This window comes from Rhinopithecus roxellana, chromosome 14, assembly GCF_007565055.1.
Source record: "Rhinopithecus roxellana isolate Shanxi Qingling chromosome 14, ASM756505v1, whole genome shotgun sequence".
Taxonomy (NCBI): Eukaryota; Metazoa; Chordata; class Mammalia; order Primates; family Cercopithecidae; genus Rhinopithecus; species Rhinopithecus roxellana.
Genome location: NC_044562.1, coordinates 22,548,588 through 22,576,194, shown reverse-complemented (window position 1 = coordinate 22,576,194; position 27,607 = coordinate 22,548,588). Strand labels below are relative to the sequence as shown.

Sequence of the window (27,607 nt, the reverse complement as noted above, 5' to 3'; positions counted from 1 at the left end):
CCCTTGTAAGTTGGATTCCTAGGTATTTTATTCTCTTTGAAGCAATTGTGAATGGAAGTTCATTCCTGATTTGGCTCTCTGCTTGTCTGTTACTGGTGTATAAGAATGCTTGTGATTTTTGCACATTAATTTTGTATCCTGAGACTTTGCTGAAGTTCCTTATCAGCTTAAGGAGATTTTGGGCTGAGACAATGGGGTTTTCTAAATATACAATCATGTCATCGCAAACAGGGACAATTTGACTTCTTCTTTTCCTAACTGAATACCCTTGATTTCTTTCTCTTGCCTGATTGCTCTAGCCAGAACTTCCAACACTATGTTGAATAGGAGTGGTGAGAGAGGGCATCCCTGTCTTGTGCCAGTTTTCAAAGGGAATTTTTCCAGTTTTTGCCCATTCAGTATGATATTAGTTGTGGGTTTGTCATAAATAGCTCTTATTATTTTGAGGTACATTCCATCAATACCGAATTTATTGAGCGTTTTTAGCATGAAGGGCTGTTGAATTTTGTCAAATGCCTTTTCTGCATCTATTGAGATAATCATGTGGTTCTTGACTTTGGTTCTGTTTATATGCTGGATTACGTTTATTGATTTGCGAATGTTGAACCAGCCTTGCATCCCAGGGATGAAGCCCACTTGATCATGGTGGATAAGCTTTTGGATGTGCTGCTGAATCCGGTTTGCCAGTATTTTATTGAGGATTTTTGCATCGATGTTCATCAGGGATATTGGTCTAAAATTCTCTTTTTTTGTTGTGTCTCTGCCAGGCTTTGGTATCAGGATGATGTTGACCTCATAAAATGAGTTAGGGAGGATTCCCTCTTTTTCAATTGATTGGAATAGTTTCAGAAGGAATGGTACCAGCTCCTCCTTGTACCTCTGGTAGAATTCAGCTGTGAATCCATCTGGTCCTGGACTTTTTTTGGTGGGTAGGCTATTAATTGTTGCCTCAATTTCAGAGCCTGCTATTGGTCTATTCAGGGATTCAACTTCTTCCTGGTTTAGTCTTGGGAGAGTGTAAGTGTCCAGGAAATTATCCATTTCTTCTAGATTTTCTAGTTGATCTGTGTAGAGGTGTTTATAGTATTCTCTGATGGTAGTTTGTATTTCTGTGGGGTCGGTGGTGATATCCCCTTTATCATTTTTTATTGCATCTATTTGATTCCTCTCTCTTTTCTTCTTTATTAGTCTTGCTAGCGGTCTGTCAATTTTGTTGATCTTTTCAAAAAACCAGCTCCTGGATTCATTGATTTTTTGGAGGGTTTTTTGTGTCTCTATCTCCTTCAGTTCTGCTCTGATCTTAGTTATTTCTTGCCTTCCGCTAGCTTTTGAATGTGTTTGCTCTTGCCTCTCTAGTTCTTTTAATTGTGATGTTAGAGTGTCAATTTTAGATCTTTCCTGCTTTCTCTTGTGGGCATTTAGTGCTACAACTTTCCCTCTACACACTGCTTTAAATGTGTCCCAGAGATTCTGGTATGTTGTATCTTTGTTCTCATTGGTTTCAAAGAACATCTTTATTTCTGCTTTCATTTCGTTATGTACCCAGTAGTCATTCAGGAGCACGTTGTTCAGTTTCCATGTAGTTGAGCGGTTTTGATGGAGTTTCTTAGTCCTGAGTTCTAGTTTGATTGCACTGTGGTCTGAGAGACAGTTTGTTATAATTTCTGTTCTTTTACATTTGCTGAGGAGTGCTTTACTTCCAATTATGTGGTCAATTTTGGAATAAGTGCGATGTGGTGCTGAGAAGAATGTATATTCTGTTGATTTGGGGTGGAGAGTTCTATAGATGTCTATTAGGTCTGCTTGGTGCAGAGATGAGTTCAATTCCTGGATATCCTTGTTAACTTTCTGTCTCGTTGATCTGTCTAATGTTGACAGTGGAGTGTTGAAGTCTCCCATTATTATTGTATGGGAGTCTAAGTCTCTTTGTAAGTCTCTAAGGACTTGCTTTATGAATCTGGGTGCTCCTGTATTGGGTGCATATATATTTAGGAGAGTTAGCTCTTCTTGTTGAATTGATCCCTTTACCATTATGTAATGGCCTTCTTTGTCTCTTTTGATCTTTGATGGTTTAAAGTCTGTTTTATCAGAGACAAGGATTGCAACCCCTGCTTTTTTTTGTTCTCCATTTGCTTGGTAGATCTTCCTCAATCCCTTTATTTTGAGCCTATGTATGTCTCTGCATGTGAGATGGGTCTCCTGAATACAGCAGACTGATGGGTCTTGACTCTTTATCCAGTTTGCCAGTCTGTGTCTTTTAATTGGAGCATTTAGTCCATTACCATTTAAGGTTAGTATTGTTATGTGTGAACTTGATCCTGCCATTATGATATTAACTGGTTATTTTGCTCGTTAGTTGATGCAGTTTCTTCCTAGCCTCGATGGTCTTTACATTTTGGCATGTTTTTGCGATGGCTGGTACCGGTTGTTCCTTTCCATGTTTAGGGCTTCCTTCAGGGTCTCTTGTAAGGCAGGCCTGGTGGTGACAAAATCTCTAAGCATTTGCTTCTCTGTAAAGGATTTTATTTCTCCTTCACTTATGAAACTTAGTTTGGCTGGATATGAAATTCTGGGTTTAAAATTCTTTTCTTTAAGAACATTGAATATTGGCCCCCACTCTCTTCTGGCTTGTAGAGTTTCTGCCGAGAGATCTGCTGTTAGTCTGATGGGCTTCCCTTTGTGGGTAACCCGACCTTTCTCTCTGGCTGCCCTTAAGATTTTTTCCTTCATTTCAACTTTGGTGAATCTGGCAATTATGTGTCTTGGAGTTGCTCTTCTGGAGGAGTATCTTTGTGGCGTTCTCTGTATTTCCTGAATTTGAATGTTGGCCTGCCCTACTAGGTTGGGGAAGTTCTCCTGGATGATATCCTGAAGAGTGTTTTCCAACTTGGTTCCATTTTCCCCCTCACTTTCAGGCACCCCAATCAGACGTAGATTTGGTCTTTTTACATAATCCCATACTTCTTGTAGGCTTTGTTCATTTCTTTTTCTTCTTTTTTCTTTTGGTTTCTCTTCTCGCTTCATTTCATTCATTTGATCCTCAATCGCTGATACTCTTTCTTCCAGTTGATCGAGTCGGTTACTGAAGCTTGTGCATTTGTCACGTATTTCTCATGTCATGGTTTTCATCTCTGTCATTTCGTTTATGACCTCTGCATTAATTAGTCTAGCTGTCAATTCTTCCACTCTTTTTTCAAGATTTTTAGTATCTTTGCACTGGGTACGTAATTCCTCCTTTAGCTCTGAGAAGTTTGATGGACTGACGCCTTCTTCTCTCATCTCGTCAATGTCATTCTGACCAGCTTCGATTCGTTGCTGGCGATGAGCTGCGCTCCTTTGCAGGGGGAGATGTGCTCTTATTTTTTGAATTTCCAGCTTTTCTGCCCTGCTTTTTCCCCATCTTTGTGGTTTTATCTGCCTCTGGTCTTTGATGATGGTGACGTACTGATGGGGTTTTGGTATAGGTGTCCTTCCTGTTGGATAGCTTTCCTTCTAACAGTCAGGACCCTCAGCTGCAGGTCTGTTGGAGATTGCTTGAGGTCCACTCCAGACCCTGTTTGCCTGGGTATCAGCAGCAGAGGTTGCAGAAGATAGAATATTGCTGACCAGCGAGTGTACCTGTCTGATTCTTACTTTGGAAGCTTCCTCTCAGGGGTGTACTCCACCCTGTGAGGTGTGGGGTGTCAGACTGCCCCTAGTCGGGGATGTCTCCCAGTTAGGCTACTCAGGGGTCAGGGACCCACTTGAGCAGGCCGTCTGTCCCTTCTCAGATCTCAACCTCCGTGTGGGGAGATCCACTGCTCCCTTCAAGGCTGTCAGACAGAGTCATTTGCGTCTGCAGAGGTTTCTGCTGCTTTTTTTGTTGTTGTTGTTGTTTAGCTGTTCCCCGTCCCCAGAGGTGGAGTCTACAGAGACAGGCAGGTTTCCTTGAGCTGCTGTGAGCTCCACCCAGTTCAAGCTTCCCAGCGGCTTTGTTTACCTACTTAAGCCTCAGCAATGGCGGGCGCCCCTCCCCCAGCCTCGCTGCTGCCTTGTGGTTAGATCGCAGACTGCTGTGCTAGCAATGAGGGAGGCTCCGTGGCCGTGGGACCTTCCCAGCCAGGTGTGGGATATAATCTCCTGGTGTGCCCATTTGCTTAAAGCGCAGTATTGGGGCGGGAATTACCCGATTTTCCAGGTGTTGTGTGTCTCAGTTCACCTGGCTAGGAAAAGGGATTCCCTTCCCGCTTGCACTTCCCAGGTGAGGCGATGCCTCGCCCTGCTTCAGCTCTTGCTGGTCGGGCTGCAGCAGCTGACCAGCACTGATTGTCCGGCACTCCCTAGTGAGATGACCCCAGTACCTCAGTTGAAAATGCAGAAATCACCGGTCTTCTGTGTTGCTCGCGCTGGGAGTTGGAGACTGGAGCTGTTCCTATTCGGCCATCTTGCTCCGCCCCCCTACAATCCTTTTAATTTGGGTTGGTAGTGACGTACCTGCTTTGATTCCTAATTTTGGTCTTTTTAATTTTTTGGCCAGTTTAATATTGGCTCATTAATTTTACTGTTTTTTTTTCCAAAAAAACAAACTTTTGATTTTCATTTTCTCTATTTTTGTTACTTATTTCATTGATTTGCAATATGATAATTATTTCCACCCTTTGCTAAAGGTTTACGTTCCTCCTTTCTAGTTTTCAAGGTGGAAGTGTAGATTTGAGACTCTTTTTCTTGTTGTTTAAAGGACTAAATACCCTTTTGATCACTGTTTTAGCTGCAGTGCATGACTTCAATGTTTTCACTTTCATTCATTTCAAAATACTTTCTAACTTCCTTTAGTACTTCTTCCTTGGCTCATGAATAACCTAATTTCCAAACATTTGGGGATTTTCCAAATTTCTTTCTATTGTTAATCCCTAATTTAATTCCATTGTAACTAGAGAAAATAGTTTGTATGATCCCAATTCTTTTAAATTTACTGAGACTTATTTATGGCCTACCACAGGGCTATCCTGGAGAGTATACTTTTTTTTTTTTAGATGGTGTCTCTGTCTGTTGCCCAGGCTGGAGTGCAGTGGCGCAATCTCGGCTCACTGCAAGCTCTGCCTCCCGGGTTCACACCATTCTCCTGCCTCAGCCTCCTGAGTAGCTGTGATTACAGGCTCCTGCCACCACACCTGGCTAATTTTTTTTTGTATTTTTTAGTACAGACATGCCCGACTAATTTTTCTGTATTTTTTAGTAGAGACGGGGTTTCACCATGTTAGCCAGGATGGTCTCGATCTCCTGACCTTGGGATCTGCCCACCTCGGCCTCCCAAAGTGCTGGGATTACAGGCGTGAGCCACTGCACCTGGCCCAGTATACTTTTTAAAAAGAACATCAATTCTGCTGCCATTAAGTACAGTGTTCTGTACATATCAGTTAGGTTGAGAGTCCTGTTCAAGGCTTCTACATACTTAGTGATTTTCTGCCTGGTTGTTCTATACATTATTGGGAGTAGGGTACTGAAATATCCAATTACTGTTGTTTGTATATTTCTCTATTCAATTCAATCATTTTTGCTTCATGAATTTAGGGTTCTGTTACTGGGTGCATATACATTTATAACTGTTATATCTTCCCAATGTATTGACCCTCTTATCAGTATAGAATTTCTGTCTCTAGAAATATTTCTTGTTGGCCAGGCACGCTGGCCTGTAATCCCATTTGGGAGGCTGAGAAGGCTGGATCACCTGAGGTCAGGAGTTCGAGACTGGGCTGGCCAACATGGTAAAACCCCATCTCTACTAAAAAAAAAACAGAAAAAATTAGCCAGGCGTGGTGGCGGGCACCTGTAATCCCAGCTACTCGGGAAGCTGAGGCAGGAGAATTGCTTGAACCTGGGAGGTGGAGGTTGAAGTGAGCCGAAATTATGCCATTGCACTTCAAAAAAAAAAAAAAAAAAAAAAGAAAGAAAAAATATTTCTTTCTTAAAGTCTATTTCATCTGATATTAGTATAGCCACTACAAATCTCTTATGGTTCGTGTCTGCATAGTCTACTGTTAAGTATCATTGGTATTATAATCATTATGGTACATGAACCAGTTTCTCACTTTTACAGTTCTTAAATTGAGATCTGAATTATTTAATTTGCAAGCTTTTCTATAACAAGAAAGCTATAAATTCTTTGATCAGCTTTATACATATTTTGGTACAGTTTTGGGTAAAACAGTAATCAATACTTGGTTCATTAAAAGCAATTAGAAACCTAAACAAGCTTCTCCCTTCAAAAGATGATCCAGTTGTGTATTTGTTGCATGGTGTTGTTGCATGGTATTGTTGCCTGACGTTGTCTCACTTTCAGGCTGGGTTCTGAAATCTGAGAATGACACTTGTCTACCTTCCTGCCAGTTCCAATCCTGGATTTATGAACTGTACAAGGGTTGTTACCAACACTCCTCTGCTTATGTGCAAGGACCACATCTTAGAAACACTCATTTAAGTCAGGTGGCTTAATCATAGGTATTGCTGCTTTTCCTGTACGCCTTAGATAAAAGTTAAAATTTATTTTATAGCATTCAGTGTCTCACATATTATGCATAATGTGCACAGTGTTGCCTCGTCTCATCATTAAGATACATACTTTTCAGCATTTAGAAATCATTGTTTTATATGGTAATGTAGTGATTACATATATTTTAAGTTAAAGAATTTATTCTGGCATTGATTCTTTTGGTATTTTTAAGCCTTGCTCAGTGAAAGGATGCTGCTGCTGATTGCTTCATATGTTAATATTTAAGATAGACAATTATTATCCAAGTGGTTTGTCAATTTAAATGGGATATGAGCATGTTACAACATGCTCATTTCAATAAAAACGTTTAAAAAACCCAGTCTGCTCAACAAATCACATAGGGCAAAAGAGAAGGTCATTTTTAAAAAGGTAGGTATTTTTTTCTACCTATTAAATGTCTTTTACCTCTTAAATGTCTATGACAATTTTCAGTGATATTTGAAACATAACATAATTACCTAAAAATATTCCTGTCCCTATATATTGCTACATTTTAATGAAATTATTGAATTGAGACTTCTCGATTTGTGGCTCCCTTAAAATCACCTCTACATTTGATGTATTATAAGGACAAGAAAATGATGCAATTATAGAAAGGTGTATAGAGTGATGGAAAACAGAAGATAGGATTAATATTAATTGAATGGATTCATATGATAGTGGATCAGAAGGATAAATGAGGACTTCTTCCTTTTGAGAAATTACACATTCCCCCCTCTAGGGAAATACAGAAAATACCTCTATAGGCAATTTACTTTTCCCCGCATTCATTTGACTTTTCATTTCCAGAAATGCAGTTTCTCATCGTCAGCTGAGCTTTAGGAGGAGTATATTGTTTTTCTAGGAAACGGGTAACTTACAAGTCTTAAAGAACACATACAATTTGCTAAGAATTTTCTTTGTCACTTAAAAGTCATATGTAAACCCACACCTATACACGAGCCACATTTTCACTTAAATTTCAAACTCCAAAATAAATATTCCTATGAAGAGTTTTAATACACAATGGCAAAAGATAAACTCTTCTGGTTTAGGCAGTTTTTGTTTTAGCAGACTATCTAAACACAGCTGCTACAACTTCCAATAAACAAAGAGCAACACTAAACCACCTGTATTCGGATATTCGGATTCCTTCTTGGAAAAAGAGCATCTTTACCCTAGCTAACTGAAAATTCCATACCAAATAATAAGTGGGTTTTTTTTTTTTTTTTTTTTTTTTTTTTTTTTTTTTTTTTTTTTTGAGACGGAGTCTTGCTCTGTCGCCTAGGCTGGAGTGCAGGGGCGAAATCTCAGCTTACTGCAACCTCTGCCTCCTGGGTTCAAGGATTCTCCTGCCTCAGCCTCCCAAATAGCTGGCATTACAGGCGCCCGCAACTATGCCTGGCTAATTATTGTATTTTTAGTAGACACGGGGTTTCACCATGTTGGCCAGGCTGGTTTTGAACTCCTGACCTCAGGTGATCCGCCCGCTTCAGCCTCCCAAAGTGCTGGGACTACAGGCGTGAGCCACCGCGCCAGGCCTGTTGTTGTTTTTAAAATAGAGACAAGGTCTCACTACGTTGTCCAGGCTGGTCTCAAACTCCGGAGCTCAAGCGATCCTCCTGCCTCGACCTCCCAAAGTGCGGGGATTACAGGAGTGTTACCGTGTCCGGCTGTAAGAGTTTTTTCATATCATATTAAATAGACATAGCATTGCAACATTTAACTTAGCCTGACTCCTACAGCTGAACATAAAACTTGCTCCGATAGCAAACAATTAAAATGGTATCAAATGATCTAGTAATCGAAATTCTATTAACTGAAATACGAAACACCTAAAGCCCTCAAAATGGGCAAACGCTGCGTGGTGCAGTCCCAGACCCAAGCTTCTGGGAGTGAAAGGTGCACCCGCAACCTTCTGGCTGGCTCTGGGACTCCGCGATAAACCGCCCTCTCGCCGTCTGCAGATAGCTCCTGAAGCGGGAGAGTGTCTTTCCCACCCTCCGCCTAACAGGCTACGGTATCTGACCCTTCCAGGCAGCAGCTACCCAGGCTGCGGCTGCGCTGGGGCCCAGAAGGACGAAGCTTCACGGCAGAGAATCTGGGCAGAGGCTCCCGCTGGGGTAGGCGGCCGGGACCCACTCGCTGCTTCTCCCCTCGTCGTCGGGTCCCTTGAACGCAGGTCGCTTGTTTGCTTTACGCGTTGTGAGCAGCCAGTGGCTATTTATGGCAATAAGGAGTATTATTATCCACACTTCACGTGGAGCTTGGAAGACAGGGCGAGAGTGCACACTCTCCTTACTGCGCTCTGCAACGGTCCTGCCCCGCCGTGCCCTTGCAGCCCCCTCGGGGCCAGTGCCGCCGCACGCTGCCCGCAGACGGCAGAGCGCGGGCGCGCACAACTGGGCATGCGCCATGGCCAAGCCGTCCGCTTTAGGGCCCTCCCCTCCCGTACCCGGCCCCGAGGAACCGGGAGCGCCCGGGAATCGGGAACGTGCGTGATGACGCACGTGCGCGCGAAGACGTGGGGACGCAGGCGGGTCGTAGAGAGCGTGAGTTTTCGCGTCTGTTTGGTCCGGCTCCTGTCGTCGGTGCTGAGAGGCGTCTCTCGCTGTTTTCCCGGGCTGCGGGCGCTAGCCGCCGGGCAGGGGCTGCTGGGCGGAGGTCGGCGCCTCCCAGGGGGCTAGGGCGAGGGAGGCATGGCAGGGTCGGAGGCACAGCCTCCCCGTCCGGGGCAAGTTCGAGAGCGGGGAGGGCGTTTCCTGAGGCAACTCCGCCGGGGTCCTGTCGACGTTGCCCCTTCTCCGCCGGACCGCACGGTGAACGACGTGCCCACACTCGGAGGAAGGGCGAGTTTAAAGGGTTCTCGAGTTTTAAAGGGCTGAGCGAGTTTAAAGGGTTCCTTTTGAAAGCAGGAAGTTTGAAGTGAAGTTGCGTCAGCAGCAGAGCATGCAGTTTCAGGTGCTCTCGGACAGCTTTCAGCTTCTCAGAACAAGCCTAACCCTCACCGCAGTAATAACTTTTATTAGGGGACAAAAGATTCACCAAAGTAAAACCCTTTCTGCCCAAACCTAAAAACCTTTGGATAAACGTTTGCAGGAAACGGATCACAGCCTTATTTGTTTTTCTAAACTGAGCATAAACTCTTTTGAAGACTCAGCATTACTGTCAAAATGAATGATTGCCTGCTTACTTACGATTCAGTTATCGAGGTGTTTAGGTCTCCTTGCAGTACACTCAGTGACTCCCAGACTTTTTTTTTTTCCTCCCTTTGAAATTGCTTGTTAGAAGGCTTTAATTTCTCACATTTGTGTGTCTTTTTGAGGTGGTTCTAATAAACTTTAAAGGCTTCTGATTTGCTGCGGGCCTGCCATCGCTGTGGAAAGGAAGTATTATTTCAAAGGAGAATAGAAGTGCTTTGGTTTCTAAATAGTCCCAATAGGACACTAGCATCAGCATCACTTGGGAGCTTTTTGGAAATGCACATTTTGGGATCTTACCCCAAACTTACTGAATCAGAAATATGTTTTAACAAGCCTTCCAATTGATACCAGTGCACCTGGATGCTAAAGTTTGAGAATTACTGGCGTAGTGATAACACCCATTGTGGAGTCACATATAATGGAATTTGAATTGAAGTAATTCCTAGATGGAGAAACTTGGATATGTTACCTCACAGGGCAGGAATATGAAGATGCAAGAAAAATGTTTAACACCAAACACATAGAAAACCCCCAAAGATGTTATTAAATAACTTACTAGAACTGCATAAAGTAAGTACATAGTTTGTGCTGGAAGGATTCTTCAGCGGGGTAGATACGAGTTGTAGTGCATGGATATTAGGACCACTGCTTAGAGGGTATTTTGTTTACCTCGGGATTCTCAATTCTGTGTAGTCAAGGTTGTTGGATGCAGGATGTTCAGTTAAAAGTTGAAACAGTACATACTAATGCTATTGTGGTTGTGGGATTTTTAAGAATAACGTTAGTATTTATGTTGAAGAGTAGTTTTTAATTCTTTGACCTTCTGAGCTCTTCAGTTTTATTTGTTTATTTGGAGACAGTCTCTTTCTGCCGCCCAGGCTGGAGTGCAGTGGTGCGATCTGGGCTCACTATAACTTCTGCCTCCCCGGTTTAAGCGATTCTCCTGCCTCAGCCTCCCAAGTAGCTGGGATTACAGGTGTCTGCCACCACTCCCAGCTAATTTTTGCATTTTTAGTAGAGGTGTTTGCCAAGTGGTCTCGAACTCCTGACCTCAGGTGATACACCTGCCTCGTCTTCAGTTTAGTTATACCTTGTTTGACCCAGAATTTGGTAGAGACCAGAGGTAAGCACTAGTTTTGGAGTTGAGAAGTATTGTAACATAGTGACTTGCAAGCAAAATCCAAGGCTGAAGATGTTTCTATCCTTGTCTTTGTTTCCCATATGTCATACAGCTGCACGGTAGCAAAGATCTCATGTCGACTTTAGATACCTCCCTTTTCAGGAAGGATCACAGGAGTGCCCTCAACCTGCTGTGTTTTTTAGATGCAGTGTTTTCTTACAACTTTAATTCCTTCAGGGGCCCATTGTAGGGGGAAAAAGAAATATTCAAGATTTAAAGCAGCTGCTCTAAAGGCTACGTTCACTGCAGTGTTGAGAAGGTCAGTGCCAAACCGTGGCCTACACATGTCGTTTTGATTAGAGCACACTGTTCCCAAGGCTACACCATGGCTCCTGGATATTGAGAGTTTTCAGGTGAAACATGAATCACTTTGGATGGATTATTCTGGAAATAACTTCGTTAGCTCTGCCGCCAAATTGGCACTGCCCCATCATGAAATGTTTATTTTTCAAAGGCATCAAATTTTTTTGTTGTTGTTGTTCTCCCTATCGGAAAGGCAGATCTCTATCCGTGGTTTTGGGTGAGACAAGTCTTTCTGCTCTGAATCTTGCGTCTGCTACTTAGTGATTGAGTCCCTTAGGCAAATTAACATCCTCCCCACTTGAATTTCTGTAAAGTAGGAGTCATAGGATGTGCTACTGCAGGCCATTGAATTAAATGAAATAACGCATAAAACATGTTTTAGGCACAGAGGCTCAGTAAATATGTGTCGGACAAAGGGAAAAAAGGTATTTGTCACCTCAAACCTAACTTTATGCCATTCATTTTGTAATATTTTTATAAATGAGGTAATTTTATTACCTAACTGCACTGCTTTTCTTTTTAACCATAAAATGCTGAAATGGAGTCAAAGCTTTCACGTTATTGTGAATGAGAAAAAACACTTGAAAAAAGTTGAAACTTTAACATGGAAAAACACCATCTTCAGTTTTATCACTGTAACAGCAACTTCTAGAAATTGTTTTGGATGTTTACGGGAAGGTAAACATCCGAAGGTCAGGGGATGAGTAATAAAGTATCTTCAGTTAGTTAATGGGGACAGTCAGCTAGAGAAGGGGACACTGTCACAGGAAATGAGACCTCACTGAAGGTATGCATCAAAGGATGAGAAAATGCTGTTAGCCCTGAAATTGCTAATATTTTTTAAAAACACAAGTTCTTAATAGCGAAGTGAAAAGTTTTACATTCCATTTTTAATAAGGGATAACAAAATTCTTACATGTATTTTTGTGTGTATATATTGCATATGAATGTATGAGTGCGGAAAATACTTGAAAGGACTCACACTAGGTCATAATGTTTATTTGTCAGTATATTGGAATATGGGGGTGGGGACCAAGTATAAAAGGAAATTATACATTTATGTAAAATTAGATACATACATGTATATGTAAATGTTGTTTAAAAAAATCTATTAAAAACAAGCGATTCTTTAAAAGGTAGATTTCCTTTTATGTTACAATTTCAGCCATGTAAGCAGTGGTCCTCATATCTTTTTTCAACAGGGAGCCTCTTTTACAGAATCTTATCTGTAAAACTCAGGAGCCGAGAAGCTTTAAGAGCAGTAAGGTTGAAGGGCACAGGCTCTCGGTCCTTGGTAGCGATGCTAGGAGGTGTGCCTAGGGAACCTAGGATTGTGGGGAGCTGGACGTGAAGCTCTGTGGTGGAACAGAAATCCTCAGGGCATGAGCTATACCTAAAAAGTAATGGTATTAAGAATTCTGGTAAGTGGGATTCACAAACTTGTTCTAAAGACAGTTTCCAAAGTTGTCAGCCATGTCACCATATGGATGGCTTCTCATGCAGGGGAGTGAGTGATTATTGAGAAAAAAAAATCCACCTGACCCATATTTTACAAAGTAGGATTCTGTGCTCTTTTTTGAGGAATTAGCTTTTAAAAAAATCCCTCCAAGTTGTGACAGCTGTATCACTATTAAAAGTTATTTGGCATTTTAACTGACTGTTGTTTAGGATTACAAATGACTCAGGGAAAAAGAAACAGGGAGTCAAAGGAAATGTATTACTTGTGTTTATAGCACTGTCATTTTTTTGTTGTGTGGAAGCAACTTCTCTATATTTATATGGTAAAGTGTTTTTTTTTTTTTTTTAGAGAGTTAATTTTCAGTTAATGAGCCTTCATAAGAAAAACAAGTTCAAATTTTAAGTATTTGTTAGATTGTTATTAACAGTGATAGTGATATTACATTGTCTTTTTCACACATCGAAGAGGGTTTCCTGGTGACAGCTGGAGCTTGGGGGAGGGGGAGTTACTTTCAATCAACCAGCTGCTTTGTGGCAGTATCATGATGGTGATATTGGAAAGCCCATAGATAATTTTGGCTGTATTCAGGGAAGAAAATCTATCAAATTTCTGGGAAGCAACAGATAGTGGGCAAGAGCCCTTTGGGATCTAGGTGATGGCCAACTAACAATGTGTGCATTCAGGTTTGCATGTTGGAGTTACTTACCATCTAGTTTCTTGGACATTGTTACATGCACCTCATAATTACACAGCAATAGAATCTAGTTCTAAGGGCAGGAAAGGCTGATTAAGGAGAGGAAAGGAGAGTGAAAAACTTTGGTGATGTGCTACACGCTTTAGTATAATACCCTATTTCATCTATTCTTGATGGTGATTCTAGGATGTAAGTGGAATTTTTTTCCATCTATGGATAAAGAAACAGAAGCTCTACAGTACCGATTATATGACTTGCCCAAGGCCACATACTAGTATACAATGGCATCCATATTTGACCTCAGATCTTCTGACATTAGCTCCAGGAGTGTTGTCATTACACCAACAGCTGTTTCTCCAGGTGTTAACTTGCTTATGCATTTTTAATGCAGAGTCACAATATCAGGATAGTAATGAATGAAATAAATATAAATGTTACTTATAATGACTTCAGTTTTCTAAATAATATATAGGGGTGTGTGTGTGTGTGTGTGGACTTGTGTGTGTATATGTGTGTTTTGGCCACTACATATAATTTGGGTTTTTTTCCTTGAGTAAAAAGTCTCTTGGGCAATACTGTGAAAAACATTTCACTACCTTTTTTTAAAAAATATATTACTGATACCAGCAATATTGCAATTATGTGTGTTGCAATGAATCAGTTATGGTTCTAAATTTGAACAAGTCGAGGAATGAGTTTTGTGCACACTGCCCATGTAGTCCCCTTATCCTAACATATTGAAGGAAATTTCTTTTTTTTCTTTCAAGGCATATTCATTTTTCATTCATTTATTTATTTTTTTGAGACAGAGTCTCACTCTGTTACCCAGGTTGGAGTGCAGTGGTGTGATCTTGACTCACTGCAGCCGGGACCTCTTGGGCTCAGTTGATCCTCCCACCTGAGCCTCCCAAGTAGCTGGGACTGCAGACATGTGCCACTACATCCAGCTAATTTTTTTTCTTCAGCTTTTAAGTTCAAGGGTACATGTGTAGGATGTGCAGGTTTGTTACATAGGTAAATATGTGCCATGGTGGTTTGCTGCATAAATCATCCAGTCACCTAGGTATTAAGCCCCACATCTATTAGCTATTGTTTCTCCCTGCCTACCACACCTCCCTGATAGGCCCCAGTGTGTGGTGGTCCCCTGCCATATATCCTTGTGTTCTCATCATCTAGCTCCCAGTTATAAGTAAGAACATGCAGTGTTTGCTTTTCTGTTCCCATGTTAGTTTGCTGAGGATAATGACTTCTAGCTTTGTCCATGTCCCTGCAAAGGACACGCTTTCATTCCTTTGTATGGCTGCATAATATTCCATATGTGCAACATCTTCTTTATCCATCTGTCATTGATGGGCATTTAGGTCAATTCCATGTTTTTGCTATTGTGAATAGTGCCGAATTGAACATATACATGCACGTATCTTTATAATGGAATGATTTCTATTCCTTTGGGTATATACCCAGTAATGGGAATGCTGGGTCAAATGGTATTTCTACCTCTAGGTCTTTAGGAATCACCAGTCTGTCTTACGCAATGGTTGAACTAACTTATATTTCCACCAACACTGTAGTAGCATTCTGTTTTCTCTGCAACCTCGCCAGCATCTGTTGTTTTCTGACTTTTTAATAATACCCATTCTGGCTGGCATGAGATAGTATCCCACTGTGGTTTTGATTTGCATTTCTCTAATGATCAGTGACGTTCAGCTTTTTTTCATATGTTTCATGGCTGCATGTATGTTTTCTTTTGAGAAGTGTCTGTTCATGTCCTTTGCCTACTTTTTAATGGGGTTGTTTTTTTCTCCTAAATTTAAGTTCTTTGTAGACTCTGGATATTAAACCTTTGTCAGATGGATAAATTGTAAAAATTTTTTCCCATTCTGTAGGTTGTCTGTTCATTCTGATGATAGTTTCTTTTGCTGATTAAACTCTTTCGTTTAATCAGGTCCCATCTATTTTTGCTTCTGTTACAATTGCTTTTGGTGTTTTCATCATGAAATCTTTGCCCATACCTATGTCCTGAATCGTATTGCCTAGATTTTCTTCTAGGGTTTTTATAGTTTTGAGCTTGACGATTAAGTCTTTACTTCAACGTGAGTTAATTTTTGTGTGTGATATAAGGGGTCTAGTTTCAGTTTTCTGCATATGGCTACCCATTTCTCCCAGCACCATTTATTAAATAGGGAATCCTTTCTCTATTTGCTGTTTTGCCAGGTTTGTCAAAGATCAGATGGTTGTAGGTGTGCGGTCTCATTTCTGAGTTCTCTAATTTGTTCCATCTGTCTATGTATCTGTTCTTGTACCAGTACCATGGCTGTTTTGGTTACCGTAGCCTTTTAGTATAGTTTGAAGTCTGGTAGTATGATGTCTCCAGCTTTGTTCTTTTTGCTTAGAATTGTCTTGGCTACTTGGGCTCTTTTTTGATTTCATAAAATAGTTTTATCTGAATCTGTGAAGAATGTCAATGGAAGTTTAGTGGGAATAGCATTAAATCTATAGATTACTTTGGGCAGTATGGCCATTTTCATGATATTGATTCTTTCTGTTCATGAGCATGGAATGTTTTTCCATTTGTTTGTGTCCTCTCTGATTTCTTTGAGCAGTGGTTTGTAGTTCTGCTTGAAGAGGTCTTTCACTTCCCTTGTTGGCTGTATTCCTAGGTATTTTATTTTTGTAGCAATTGTGAATGGAAGTTCATTTATGATTTGGCTCTCTAATTGCCTGGTGTTGGTGTATAGGAATACTAGCAATTTTTGCACATTGATTTTTGTATCCTGAGACTTTGTTGAAGTTGTTTATTAGCTTAAGAAGCTTTTGGGCTGACACGATGGGGTTGTCTAGGTATAGGATCATGTCATCTGCAAACAAAGGTAATTTCACTTCCTCTCTTCTTTTTGAATACCCTTTATTTCTTTCTCTTGCCTGATTGTGCTGGCCAGAACTTCCAATACTATGCTGAATAGGAGTGGTGAGAGAGGGCATCCTTGTCTTGTGCTGGTTTTCAGGGGGAATGCTTCTAACTTTTGCCCATTCAGTATGATATTGGCTGTGGGTTTGTCATATATGGCTCTTGTTATTTTGAGGTATGTGCCTTTGTCATATATGGCTGTTATTATTTTGAGATATGTGCCTGTGTCATATATGGCTCTTATTATTTTGAGGTAAGTGCCTTTAATCCCTAGTTTTTTGAGAGTTTTTAATATCAAGGGATGTTGAATTTTATCGAAGGCCTTTTCTGCATCAGTTGAGATAGTCATGTGGTTTCTGTCTTTAGTTCTGTTTATGTGATAAATCACACTTATTGATTTGTGTATGTTGAACCAACCTGGCATCCCGGGATGAAGCCAACTTGATTGAGGTAGATAAGCTTTTTGATGTGCTGGTGGATGCAGTTTGCCAGTATTTTGTTAAGGATTTTTGCATTGATGTTCATCAAGGATATTGGCCTGAAGTTTTCTTTTTGGTTGTTGTATCTCTGCCAGGTTTTGGTATCAGCATAATGCTGGCTTCATAGAAGAAGTTAGGGAGGAGCCCTTCCTTTTCGATTGTTTGGAATAGTTTCAGCAGGAATAGTACCTACTCTTCTTTGTACCCTGGTAGAATTCAGCTATGAATCCATCTGGTCCTGGGCTTTTTTTGGTTGGTAGGCTATTTGTTACTGTTTCAATTTCAGAACTCATTGTTAGTCTATTCAGGGATTCAATTTCTTCCTAGTTCAGTCTTGAGAGGGTGTATGAGTCCAGGAATTTAGCCATTTCCTCTGGATTTTCTAGTTTATGTGCATAAAGGTCAGCAGCTAAGTGAGCTCTTGAGGTTTGGGGAGACTTGGTAGATCTAGAAAACTCTTCAAATTAACGCTCTGAGAACCAGCTCCAAAAGTTGTTGATCACATAGTTTCTCAGCACAAGTTTTAAATTCCAGGGAAATAGTTATTATTCCAACTTTGGTCACTATCACCTTGGACCAGTATTAGAAATGGCACCCTTGATTGATAGCTGCCCCCCCCCGCCCCTGCCCCCCACCGAAGACCACATCCAATGGGAGTGAGAGACAGATTCCTGTTACTGAAAGAATGAAGTATTGATGCTATGCAGGCAAAAAGCCCTAAGCTGTTCCCTATCACTTGATAATTTGTGGACATCCCATGTGGTTTGTAGTAGTATAACATATATTTGAAGCGTGGCATGCTTTTTCCCTCTTTTCACTAGTTGTTGTGCAGGGAAGACTTCAGTTACATAAATAATTCACAAACATTTCTTACACAGATTAATTTAAATGGGAGCAGGGAGCGGTGGTAGCTCTCATTTTTTCATTGACTTTAGGTAGACAAAGAAATCTGGTGCAGAGTAAACCTGAGAATGGAACGACTTAAATCCTATTGAAGCAGCGGCGATCATGGGATGCTGGCATTGCTGTTCCCTTTGTGCCTCCTGGTTTAAAAACCTAGGTCTGAAGGGCTGTCAGTTGGAGAACTTTAATGAGCCCTCATTACACTAAACCTTGTGGTCTCTGAGAGAAGAAACTGGCTTATGATTGATAATGGAAATCATAAATGGCGATGGGTCAGAATTGGAGTTGGCACTAATTCACCTAGCAGTAGAGAGAAATGTAAGGTTATATACAAAATCTGGTAGTTTCATTTTTTAGCCATTTTTTTAATGTATAAATATAGTCTAATCATTTTCGTTTATGCTATGTAACACTTCTAAAAGGTGGAGAAAGAATTTTGCCAGCTGACGCTGACTTTTTTTTTCCTCCTAAAATGGAGGCTCATTAAATTCTCAAATCATCAGATAATCTTGACAGAGATCCTGGTTTGAGATTTTACATAAAGCTTATTTAAATTAAAACACAATTTCTGCTTTCAGGTTGCTTCTCTGTATTTGTTATACTTTTTAAAAAATGTATGTGTAATTTAATCACATTATGCAGTTTTAAAATGTAGGGTCACAGAAAGTCATGGAAAATGTTAATTAGTTACTATGTTGTCAAAAACATTTTAAAACTATTTTAAGTCTTATTTGTTTATAGGGGCAAAACCACTATCATGTCACAATTTGTGATTTTGTGTAATAAATATATATACATAATCCCATTTAATCCTTGTGAAACCAAATAAGGCTATGTTATCTTCTTTTACAAGTGAAATTCTGAAGGTTAACTTTCCTAAGGGCACGTGGCTGGTATATCGCAGAGCCAAGGACCATGCCCTTAACTGCTGTCCTATACTGCATATGTTAATATTGCTACCCCGTATATAATTTTGGCAAAAAGCACTGGGACATTTCTTTTCCCAAAGCCCATCTCTTTACTTTCAGTTTCCTGACAACTTCTTTATATTCTGAAACTGTTAAAATGTGTCGTATTATCCATCATCTTGTGCTTCTGTTTGCTGTGAATGTGGCAACAGCTCCTGTATTGCAGCAGTGTGCCCTGTGAAGCCGTTTGTTCTTTACGTCTTAGAGCAGCCTGACAGCCTTTCGTGTTGAATTCAACAAGATTGCTTTTCATTTAACAAAGCTGAATGTTGCTTTCTAGGTGAAAAATAATTAAATGCTTTTAAAGATATGTTTGATTAACAGGAAGCTGATCTGTGTAAATTAATTATAACTGTAATGATGTCATAGCCTTGTCTTTTGTTATTAACCAGGTAATTGACCAGCAGTTTAGAAGCTTATTGTAACTGACAGTTAGTAGTTTGACCTTGTGTGCTGTCTGGAAGTGAAACATGCGCAATGAATGTAAATGCAGTTTGTTCATTGAGCTGCATGTGTTGTCAGAACATCTGATCTTGGGTTCTTGTTTTTATTTTTCCATTACTTCTTTGTTGAAATTGGTGGTCAGGATTATATACTCACAGTGAATATTATACTTATTTATCTTACTGAAAGCATCTGGCCAAATGCAAATGTTGCTTGTGTCCTTGAATAACTATAATCAGACATGAAACCTTGGCACATTTAGGACGTACAGTCAAGTAAACAAATGCCAAAATTAAATGAATCTCATTTTTAAAGTTTGTATGAAGGATAGTAACACAACTTTTGATAGAGAAATCAGAAAAGGAAAAATAGGGGCATATTTGATAGAGAATTTATCCCCTCTAATTCTGATTTGTCTGAGAAAATTAAAAGCACGTGGTATATTGAATATTTGAATAAGGAGAACTTCTAACTTTTGTAGGTTTGATTAAAGAATGGCAGTGTAGGCCGGGTGTGGTGGCTCACACCTGTAATCCTAGCACTTTGGGAGGCCGAGGCGGGTGGATGACCTCTGGTCAGGAGTTCAAGACCAGCCTGGCCAACATGGTGAAACCTTTTCTCTACTAAAACTGCAAAAATTAACCAGACGTGGTGGCGAGCGCCTGTAGTCCCAGCTACTCAGGAGGCTGAGGCAGGAGAATTGCTTGAACCTGGGATGTGGTGGTTGCAGTGAGCTGAGATTGTGCCATTGCACTCCAGCCTGGGCAACAAGAGTGAAACGCCATCTCAAAAAAAAAAGGGAATGGAAGCGTAAGAGTAAAACATGGAGAACATGCAGTAGAAGTGGGATAATAATGACTGACAACCAGCCATTATTAAATGGTTAAAAAATACGTAAGTACTATGAATGTAAGTAAATATGGCATTTTACCTTCAAAAGTCCTGACCTTTGCTTGTGGAAGTAGTTGTCAGGATTGCATCTTAGGAATTATTGTCAAGTGGTAGAAGGAGGGTTTTGTCAAGTAGTGGATGGAAAGTTGTTAACTGCACATGTGGATAGGTATAGCTTATAATGTACTCTGAACTGGGGTAACTGATAGATGTTTGAAATGTATAAAATTATTCATTTTGTCAATTTCTGCGCAGTTTGCCTCAGCAGGGTGCAGTTTTCTGCATGCATCAAAAGTGAAATTTGTGCTTTTGCTCAAATTATTCCCTAATATACAAGTTGCATTTGAGCAAATTTTTTCATTTCAAAACAAGCATTATAGCAGAGCAAAATGGAGCATACTAATTACTTCTACATCCCTAAACATTATTGTATTTTATGTCTCTACGGTAACAGCACATACATGCTATTTTCTTTCTTTAAAATACCTTTCTTTCATCCACTTTTTATCTTTCAAAGCCTGACTGGGGTGAGGAAACTTCCCTAAGGTTTTCTCTGAATTAGATTGACTTAACATTTTCAATATTGACGTGTATTTTTACATTATTTGCCCATTTCCAAAAAGTATCTGTTTTAGGTGACATAAGACACAAGCTTGTAGTAAAGAAAGAAAACAGCCAACCCAAATGGTTGAGTGGCTTTCAGCAGAGAGAAGCATATTCATTCACTAGGCAGACTTAAGCTTTTTCTAGCTCTGATGAGATTTTGCATGAGAAACATTGTCTGAATGGTGCTTCACAACAATATAAAGATGATTCTTTGGGTGAGACCTATGTCAAGGCCTCTAATATTAGATTATATCTCTGCAAACGTCATTCTACAAAGACAACATGATATGTTACTAGTATAAAGTTACTAGTATAATGAAAACATGCAGCTTTCAGTGATCTGGCAAAACACAGGGACAGTGATCCTTTATACTAGTAATTCTTAAAAGGTAGAAAAGCAGTTTTTGCCTCTCTGTGACTTCTCTCTCAGAGTAATCCTTGCTTTGCAGGGTAGGGCCTGGGGGTGAAGGAAAGCCAAGATGGAATGCCTTGCAACTCCCCGACCCCCTGAAGTCCTCCCAACCAGAATCCTAGCCAGCCAGATGGCTGGCCCTGGTAGGATAAAGTTGGAGAAGGTGTGGGTGCTTTTCTGTTTACATAGAATACATTCTAAGATGAGAAAAATGAAATTTGGATTATTGTTACTTTTTTTAAAAAACTTGATTTTTAAAACTGATTTTTTTCTTTTCTTTTTTTTTTTTTTTCAGCTGTGACTGTGATAACAATTACCAAAATAAGTTGGGTATTTGAACATTACTTGGTACTATTCTCTATAGTATTCTATGCTATATAGATCTACAAATTGACTTGTCCTCAAGAAAACAGTTACAATTGGTGTAGAATATAAGTTTTACATAGTGAGATTTTCTATATTTGAAATGTTTTAAAAATGCATGAATATTTTAACGTGTAATGGAAGTCACCAGATACCTTTCTTGGGAAAAACTATTCCTTATGCCGAGATGATGTCCTCCCTAATTTTTTGGTAGTCAAAGTGTCATATCTTACTAGTAGACAATTGGGGGTAACTTCTGGTCTCAGCTCTGACGCATAAAGATACTAGAAGTCATCATCGTCACAATAAAAAAAGCTGGACAAACTGAAAAATCAAATACTTTCCTTAGGTCCCTCAGATAATTGAGGTCACAAGTCAAATCACCACCCCAAAATCTGAAAGGCTCATTTAAAGAATCAGCCAAGATCAACTTACTGGAAGCCACTAAAGGCAGTAACCAGTAGGGATGCTTAAACGGTAATTTTGGTGAGTTGCTGAGTGTAGACTAGCTTGAGAATTAAGAACTCTTTTCTGCAGACAAACTGGACCACAATTTCATTTTAAGGACAGAGCCTTGGGAGCTAGATTATTTTGATTAAAATCCCTGCTCATCTATAAAATGGTTAATAATAATACCTACTTTATAAAGTTTAGAGGATTGCATAGGGTAATCATGTAAAGTTTGAGAGCAGTTCTACAGATTAACTAGTAATGTGGTTGTATGTCACTTTGGCTGGTGGTTTGACTTTTTGTATTTTAGAATAACTATCAATCAGTAGCAAAATGGGATTTCTTTTACAGTCATTAAAAAGTAGCTGTGATTTATTGAGTGATTACTGTATGCCCAGCATTATCTAAGAATCTCAATGTTTTAGGTCATTTAGTTTGTATAAGAACTTTAGAATCAGGTTTAGCTATTATTACTACTCCATCTTACATGGTGGGAAACTGAGACATAGATTAAGTGACGTGGGCAAGGTCACATAGCTCTTAAAGCTAAAGCCAGTCAGTAGGACCAATTTAGGTTCCAGATTGTATGCTCTTAAGCTCCAATGTATAAGGAAAATACACCATTTGGAAGAGATGATGAAGGTTCCCTGGTGAATCCTGCTGGCACCCGTGGAGCGAGCATATGTGCAGGAAGCATTTGGGAGGTTAGTGAGCACTGGCATGCGCAGGGAGCCTGTCAGGAGGGAATCAGGTTGGGAGCTGGCTTTGAGGATTGGGAAGAAATTGCATGGGTTGGTGGAGGCAGGTGTGTGTCTCAAGCTAAGGTGCCACGGTAGCATTGCCCTCAGGCTCCGCCCACATCCCCTTGCCCTTAGGGGACATTCCAGAAGGCTTCTAGCCTCCAGACCCTACATTTCTTTAAGTGCTTTCTCTGGCCCCAGATATCCTTTTTGCCTTCTGTGGTAACGTGGCAATGACAGAGAGTCAAGGCAGGCTCCTTTGCCCTGTGGGCATAACACTGAGCCATATCTATATATCTATATCTATATCTATATCTATATCTATATATATGTCTTTATCTATTTCTATATCTATATTCTAGCTCTCAGAGTTCCCCAGTGAGATTAAGCTCCAGTCATTCACAGTGATAGCTCTTTTGAGAATATATATATATTTTCTGTCTCTCTACGTATATATGTGTAGGTATTTATTTATTTTTTACATCTTGCCATTCCTGTCGTGCTTCCCTACTCCCCAGTCAGTGTATTGGTCACCTCCCAAATAAGTGACTTCCACAGGGACACTTGTCTTAGAGTCTGCTTTTTGAGGAAGCCCAGACTAAAACAGTAATGCACAATAATAATAACAACAAAGAGCTTCATTTGTTAAGAGCGTGCTAACTGAATCTTTACTGACCTGTCTTACAGATTGGGAAATAAACGGGGGTTGATGAGATAATTTGCTCAAGGTATCTAACACAATGAATAGACTGGCCTAGTGGTCTTGAGTGGCTTGATGCTAGTCAGCCATCTTACCCACCTCTTGGCACTGAGCAAACACCTAAAAGCAAACATGATCTGATTGGGAAACCAGTCGTAGGAGTGTAATAGAAAATAAAGTTAAATACTCAGTGTTTTAAGTTAAATTTCTGCGGTTTCAGAGAGGTCTTTTAGCAAGGGTCCTCTATCCTGCCATTACAAGAATGCACAAAGGGTTTCATTCTTTTTTTTTTTTTTTTTTCATTCTTTTAAAACTGTTTGGGTTGGATTTATGGCATCAGAGTGACCCCAGTTAATCTGGAGTTTTGAACTTGTTTTTCCCAGTTAGGAAAGTACAGAGAGGAGCAAAACCTAGCTGCCCTCCTAAGATGGTGCCATGTTGGTCTCAAACGTGGATATGCAGGATTCTAGGTGGTGTCTGTAGGGGAGATGACCTTACACTGTCCCCCTTTCCAGAAGTTCTAATCCATAGGAAATCTAAGACAGAGTGATTTTTAAGAGGCTCTGTGCACATGTATGATTTTCTGAGGTCCCTTGTAGATTCCACTGAGATTGCGTGAAATCCACCCAGCAAATGGGCAACAGTAAATGAATAAAAGTGTTTGTATGCATAAAAGGACTCCTATTTGCTGCAGAATCTTCTGTGAGACTTCTTTGGTGATCATGAGAAAAGGAAAGCTGGGGTAGTTCCGTACGACTCTATTACATGTGTTTTTCTAAATCTACATCCTTAGTCACGTTAGGGAGTTGAAGCATTGTCTCCTGTCTGATTACATTCAGGAAATAAAGCAACTTAACTCCTTTGAAACAAGGAACAATAAATGTGCCCTATGCCTTTTTTTTTTTTTTCCTTTTTCTCTGAGCCTAATAACTCTGCCTCACCTGTAGAAGATGGTCAGTATGTTATTTGTTTTGAGTCCCGTTGATGACCTTGTTAACATTTAGCCTCTTCCAGGAAGGAAGGAAGAAGCTAAACTTTTTTCCATCAAGGAGAATGGATAAATTCCTCTCCATTTCTCTCTGTGTGTTTCCATGTCTTTTTCTGCATATATGTCTCTGCATTCGAGGGTGTGTGTGGGTTCCAAACACATTCCCCCCAAATGCAGAGACAATAGACGGAGAAAGATTTTCAGTCTTAAGACTAGAATTGAACTTCCTGAGCTCTGTGTGCAGCAGAGCAACTTGATGATCCAACTGAGCCTAAAGAAACCAGTTGTTCAGGAGGTTGATGACCTTGGATATCCAGGACCACACAACTAGGAGCCAAGTCAGGATGGGCAGAACCAGGACAACTGGCAAAAGTAGAGGTGGAAGTGTCACCTCTCTGGGAAGTAGTCCCTCCAGTTATTTTTTATCGTTTTTGCTTTTTTTAACCTCAAGTTTCCAAATTGCCTGGGGATCCCCTACACCTCGCTCAGCACTACCAAGGCCTCATCTTTTCCTCTCACTTTGGCAAAAGTCTGTCGTCCCTCGGAGTGAATTAATTGTGAATCCTATACCTTCGCTCTGTGTAATTTAGTTAAACTGACAGATGAGCCTTTTTGTTGTTGTTGCTATTGTTGAAAGTAGTTTAGAGCATTTCCTAAATCTGCAGTTCCCTTCCTCAGCCTTTTGCCTTTACCTGAAACCAACACGCATGTAGTTCCTTTGGATATTTTACCCTCAACAGCCAGTCTTCAGTGTGGTAAAGCTTGGTGTTTGTTGTGGTGGTGGTGGTGGTGGCTTTTTGTTGGCTTCTTTTATCTTTTAGTTCTTCAGCTGTTCTATCCTCCTCCTCAGTGGCAAGGCCAGCACAGTTGCTGAAGTCTTCGGTTTAGCCATGTATACTTTCTACGCTGCATATTTCCTCTTCAGTGAAATTGATCTCACCTTTCCATAAACAGTCTGAATCAATCTTACTGCCCCTTGAATTTTGTGGAATCCCTAGGATAGAACTTATTATCAAGACCTGACTTGCCAGTTTCTTTTGGTGGTTCTATTTATTGCCTTGGACCTGCATTTCTGTAGTTTAGAATAGATGATAGTATCATTTGAAATCACTTTCCCATAGTTAATTTAAACTTCCATTTTTATAGCTGCCACCTTAGTTTTGCCACAGTAATTTTTGTGTTTACAAAAATAAATTTTGTAAAAATGTCTGTGTGCAATGGCTCCAGAAATTCTGGTGACTCTAGAATACGTAAAGTGATGGTACAAGGATATGGTGGAGCCTTTGGCAAGTTATTAGGTCATGAAGGTGAACCCCTCATGAATTGAATTAGAGTCCTTATGAAAGGGACGCCAGAGAGCTCTCTTGCTCTCTTTCTACCATGTGAGTATATAACAGAAAAACAGTTCACAACCCATAAGAGGGCCCTCAACAGAACCTAACCATTCTTGTACCCTGATGTCACACTTGCAACCGGCAGAACTGTGAGAAGTAAATTTCTGTTGTTTATAATCCTCCTGTCTATGGTACTTAGTTATAGCAGCCTGAACTAAGACAATTGCCAGAAACAATATCTAACTTAAAATTTATTGCTGTACCTTGTCTCTTTCAGTAAGACCTTATTTTTTAAATTTAATTAATCTTATTTTTAGAGACAGGGTCTCACTCTGTTGCCCACTATGATAGCTCACCACAGCCTCAAAGTCCTAGGCTTGAGTGATCCTCCTGCCTCAGCCTCCTAAGTACCTAGGATTATAGGTGTGTGCCACTGTACCTGGCTAATTTTTTGTTTTTTTATTTTATTTTATTTTGTAGAGATGAGGTCTTGCTATGTTTCCCAGACTGGTCTTGAATTCCTGGCCCCAAGCAATCCTCCTAAATTGGCCTTACAAAATGCTGGGATTATAGGCGAGAGCCACTGAGCCAAGCCTGCAGATTTTCTTTTCTCATTATTTACTTCAAATTAAATTTTACACTGCATATTACAGATGGAGGTTGACGTAAAATGAAGCATTGTTTTGGTCCCATTTAGTACTTTTTTTTTTTTTTTTTTTTTGAGATGGAGTCTCGCTCTGTCACCCAGGCTGGAGTGCAGTGGTGTGATCTCCGCTCACTGCAAGCTCCGCCTCCTGGGTTCATGCCATTCTCCTGCCTCAGCCTCGCAAGTAGCTGGGACAACAGGCTCGTGTCACCACACCCGGCTAATTTTTGTATTTTTAGTAAAGATGGAGTTTCACCACATTGACCAGACTGGTCTCTAATCCCTGACCTCGTGATCCACCCGCCTCTGCCTCCCAAAGTGCTGGGATTACAGGCATGAGCCACCGCACCTGGCCCATTTAGTACTTTTAAAACATTCAAACTTCAGCTTATCCTCCAGGAAGCATTTATGTGAAAGAAAAGTCACTGACATCTCTTCTAAAGGTTCCTGGTCTAGTGGCTTAAGTTAAAAAATATTGGCCATAAAGTAGAACATTGAACTATTTCCTGGCATGCCTCTAGATCACAGTCTAGAATTTTATAAGATTTTTATTTAACTACTTATAGCTATTTAAGGCATCTGCTACATGCTGTGGAAGTGCAGAATGTGGAACTTGGCTTTCTTGAGGCAGGCCAGCATGCTGGTGCTGCTCACAGGCATAGGGGCCCCCAAAAGGGTCACAGCTGGGAGCCAGGAAACTGCAGGGCTTCACAGTGGAGCAGCACTGTCTGGTGGGAAGAGCTGAGTTTGAGTCCTTACACTCCAGCTTCTGGGCGTCATCACCTTGGTTTCTTTATCTGTGTAATAAAAAAAGTAGAATTTCTTTCTGTCTTTCGTGGTTTCACACCAAAACTGCTGGAAGGACTTTCACTAAATTGAGCACAAGATGTGATCTGTGGGAGGCATGAGAAATTCACTTTCGTCACCTCTTGTGGTGAGAGAGTCCATGTGACTGCCCATCTGTGGGAATGGCCTTGCTTATTAAGCACCTTGGACAGAGAAAGTGAAGGCCTGAAATTTCAACATCCCCAAAAAGTCTGAAGGGCTGAAGCTCCATGGATGTACATCTCACGTGGGCAACTCTACGGAGCGTGTTTTAGAATGGGCAGCTGGACAGTTCAGTGATTTTTCTTGGCAGGTGGTGGGTAGACCAGCTAGTAGATAAGGTGGAACTAATTTCGCCTGCACAGGATTGTGAGAATTAAGTGAAATGAAGCAAATTATATATAATTACTTTTAAACTATAATTGCATAAAAGTTATTGGGAGGTATGTAAATATCTTTATAAGACCTTGATTTCTGGGCTGAATAGCTTGAAGTTGATCAGATAATGTTGATAAATATTTAATATCTACTAATACTTATGTAGTACTTATGTTTCAGGCATTATTCTAAGTGTTTTACCTATGTTACTCATCAACAACTCTA

The 27,607-nt window shown here is 40.3% G+C and overlaps 1 protein-coding gene across 5 annotated transcripts in view; it reads left to right on the top strand.

The window, feature by feature from the left end:
* The first annotated feature begins 8,906 nt into the window (after nucleotides 1-8,906).
* Nucleotides 8,907-27,607, top strand: part of RHBDD1 (rhomboid domain containing 1) — a 180,826-nt gene continuing 162,125 nt past the window's right edge. For 2 of the 5 annotated variants that reach the window (XM_030916558.1, XM_030916553.1), the window contains exon 1: nucleotides 8,907-9,060. The gene's annotated coding sequence lies outside the window, so the exon portion shown is untranslated. Of the gene's footprint in view, nucleotides 9,061-9,153; nucleotides 9,173-9,226; nucleotides 10,282-19,844; nucleotides 19,944-27,607 lie in introns of those variants that run through there. The other 3 variants (XM_030916557.1, XM_030916556.1, XM_030916554.1) reach the window with 3 other exon arrangements.